This window comes from Carassius carassius, chromosome 45, assembly GCF_963082965.1.
Source record: "Carassius carassius chromosome 45, fCarCar2.1, whole genome shotgun sequence".
NCBI classification, from domain to species: domain Eukaryota; kingdom Metazoa; phylum Chordata; class Actinopteri; order Cypriniformes; family Cyprinidae; genus Carassius; species Carassius carassius.
This window is the reverse complement of record NC_081799.1, coordinates 1,368,901-1,371,400: the sequence shown is the minus strand read 5'-3', so window position 1 is coordinate 1,371,400 and position 2,500 is coordinate 1,368,901. Positions and strand designations below refer to the sequence as shown.

Below are 2,500 nucleotides of genomic sequence, written 5' to 3'. Positions count from 1 at the left end.
GCTTTTGGGGTTTCTTCCCTACTTATATAATGTACTGGAGATGAGAGTGGCTGATCTTTAAATAGCCCTCTCTTTGCAGCAGTTTTCGCTTACGGCCATACCAACCTGGCTATGCCCGATCTCGTCTGATCTCGGAAGCTAAGCAGGTTTGGGCCTGGTTAGTACTTGGATGGGAGACCGCCTGGGAATACCAGGTGCTGTAAGCTTTTTGGAAATGTTTCACTAATTATATAATAATCTTGCAAAAAAAAAAAAAAAAAAAAGAGAGTCAATGCCCGATCTCCGAATCTTAGCATGTTTGGTACTGGTTACTACTTGGATGGTAGACTGCCTGGGAATAATTCCAGGTGCTGTAAGCTTTTGGGTTTTCTTCCCTACTTATATAATGTACTGGAGATTAGAGTGGCTGATCTTTAAATAGCCCTCTCTTTGCAGCAGTTTTCGCTTACGGCCATACCAACCTGGCTATGCCCGATCTCGTCTGATCTCGGAAGCTAAGCAGGTTTGGGCCTGGTTAGTACTTGGATGGGAGACCGCCTGGGAATACCAGGTGCTGTAAGCTTTTTGGAAATGTTTCACTAATTATATAATAATCTTGCAAAAAAAAAAAAAAAAAAGAGTCAATGCCCGATCTCCGAATCTTAGCATGTTTGGTACTGGTTACTACTTGGATGGTAGACTGCCTGGGAATAATTCCAGGTGCTGTAAGCTTTTGGGGTTTCTTCCCTACTTATATAATGTACTGGAGATGAGAGTGGCTGATCTTTAAATAGCCCTCTCTTTGCAGCAGTTTTCGCTTACGGCCATACCAACCTGGCTATGCCCGATCTCGTCTGATCTCGGAAGCTAAGCAGGTTTGGGCCTGGTTAGTACTTGGATGGGAGACCGCCTGGGAATACCAGGTGCTGTAAGCTTTTTGGAAATGTTTCACTAATTATATAATAATCTTGCAAAAAAAAAAAAAAAAAAAAAGAGAGTCAATGCCCGATCTCCGAATCTTAGCATGTTTGGTACTGGTTACTACTTGGATGGTAGACTGCCTGGGAATAATTCCAGGTGCTGTAAGCTTTTGGGTTTTCTTCCCTACTTATATAATGTACTGGAGATTAGAGTGGCTGATCTTTAAATAGCCCACTCTTTGCAGCAGTTTTCGCTTACGGCCATACCAACCTGGCTATGCCCGATCTCGTCTGATCTCGGAAGCTAAGCAGGTTTGGGCCTGGTTAGTACTTGGATGGGAGACCGCCTGGGAATACCAGGTGCTGTAAGCTTTTTGGAAATGTTTCACTAATTATATAATAATCTTGCAAAATAAAAAAAAAAAAAGAGTCAATGCCCGATCTCCGAATCTTAGCATGTTTGGTACTGGTTACTACTTGGATGGTAGACTGCCTGGGAATAATTCCAGGTGCTGTAAGCTTTTGGGGTTTCTTCCCTACTTATATAATGTACTGGAGATGAGAGTGGCTGATCTTTAAATAGCCCTCTCTTTGCTGCAGTTTTTGCTTACGGCCATACCAACCTGGCTATGCCCGATCTCGTCTGATCTCGGAAGCTAAGCAGGTTTGGGCCTGGTTAGTACTTGGATGGGAGACCGCCTGGGAATACCAGGTTCTGTAAGCTTTTTGGAAATGTTTCACTAATTATATAATAATCTTGCAAAAAAAAAAAAAAAAAAAAGAGTCAATGCCCGATCTCCGAATCTTAGCATGTTTGGTACTGGTTACTACTTGGATGGTAGACTGCCTGGGAATAATTCCAGGTGCTGTAAGCTTTTGGGGTTTCTTCCCTACTTATATAATGTACTGGAGATGAGAGTGGCTGATCTTTAAATAGCCCTCTCTTTGCAGCAGTTTTCGCTTACGGCCATACCAACCTGGCTATGCCCGATCTCGTCTGATCTCGGAAGCTAAGCAGGTTTGGGCCTGGTTAGTACTTGGATGGGAGACCGCCTGGGAATACCAGGTGCTGTAAGCTTTTTGGAAATGTTTCACTAATTATATAATAATCTTGCAAAAAAAAAAAAAAAAAAAAGAGTCAATGCCCGATCTCCGAATCTTAGCATGTTTGGTACTGGTTACTACTTGGATGGTAGACTGCCTGGGAATAATTCCAGGTGCTGTAAGCTTTTGGGTTTTCTTCCCTACTTATATAATGTACTGGAGATGAGAGTGGCTGATCTTTAAATAGCCCTCTCTTTGCAGCAGTTTTCGCTTATGGCCATACCAACCTGGCTATGCCCGATCTCGTCTGATCTCGGAAGCTAAGCAGGTTTGGGCCTGGTTAGTACTTGGATGGGAGACCGCCTGGGAATACCAGGTGCTGTAAGCTTTTTGGAAATGTTTCACTAATTATATAATAATCTTGCAAAAAAAAAAAGAGTCAATGCCCGATCTCCGAATCTTAGCATGTTTGGTACTGGTTACTACTTGGATGGTAGACTGCCTGGGAATAATTCCAGGTGCTGTAAGCTTTTGGGTTTTCTTCCCTACTTATATAA

The 2,500-nt window shown here is 42.7% G+C and overlaps 7 non-coding genes across 7 annotated transcripts; all 7 read left to right on the top strand.

Moving 5' to 3' along the window:
• The first annotated feature begins 87 nt into the window (after positions 1–87).
• On the top strand, positions 88–206 carry LOC132128476 (5S ribosomal RNA). The gene has a single exon (XR_009428062.1). It is a non-coding gene; the product is annotated as a 5S ribosomal RNA (ribosomal RNA).
• A 237-nt stretch (positions 207–443) lies between these two features.
• LOC132128475 (5S ribosomal RNA) lies at positions 444–562 on the top strand. The gene has a single exon (XR_009428061.1). It is a non-coding gene; the product is annotated as a 5S ribosomal RNA (ribosomal RNA).
• A 233-nt stretch (positions 563–795) lies between these two features.
• Positions 796–914, top strand: LOC132128474 (5S ribosomal RNA). Its single transcript, XR_009428060.1, has one exon. It is a non-coding gene; the product is annotated as a 5S ribosomal RNA (ribosomal RNA).
• A 238-nt stretch (positions 915–1,152) lies between these two features.
• On the top strand, positions 1,153–1,271 carry LOC132128473 (5S ribosomal RNA). The gene has a single exon (XR_009428059.1). It is a non-coding gene; the product is annotated as a 5S ribosomal RNA (ribosomal RNA).
• A 233-nt stretch (positions 1,272–1,504) lies between these two features.
• Positions 1,505–1,623, top strand: LOC132128058 (5S ribosomal RNA). The gene has a single exon (XR_009427774.1). It is a non-coding gene; the product is annotated as a 5S ribosomal RNA (ribosomal RNA).
• A 235-nt stretch (positions 1,624–1,858) lies between these two features.
• LOC132128471 (5S ribosomal RNA) lies at positions 1,859–1,977 on the top strand. The gene has a single exon (XR_009428058.1). It is a non-coding gene; the product is annotated as a 5S ribosomal RNA (ribosomal RNA).
• A 235-nt stretch (positions 1,978–2,212) lies between these two features.
• Positions 2,213–2,331, top strand: LOC132128775 (5S ribosomal RNA). The gene has a single exon (XR_009428343.1). It is a non-coding gene; the product is annotated as a 5S ribosomal RNA (ribosomal RNA).
• The last annotated feature ends 169 nt before the right edge of the window (positions 2,332–2,500 follow it).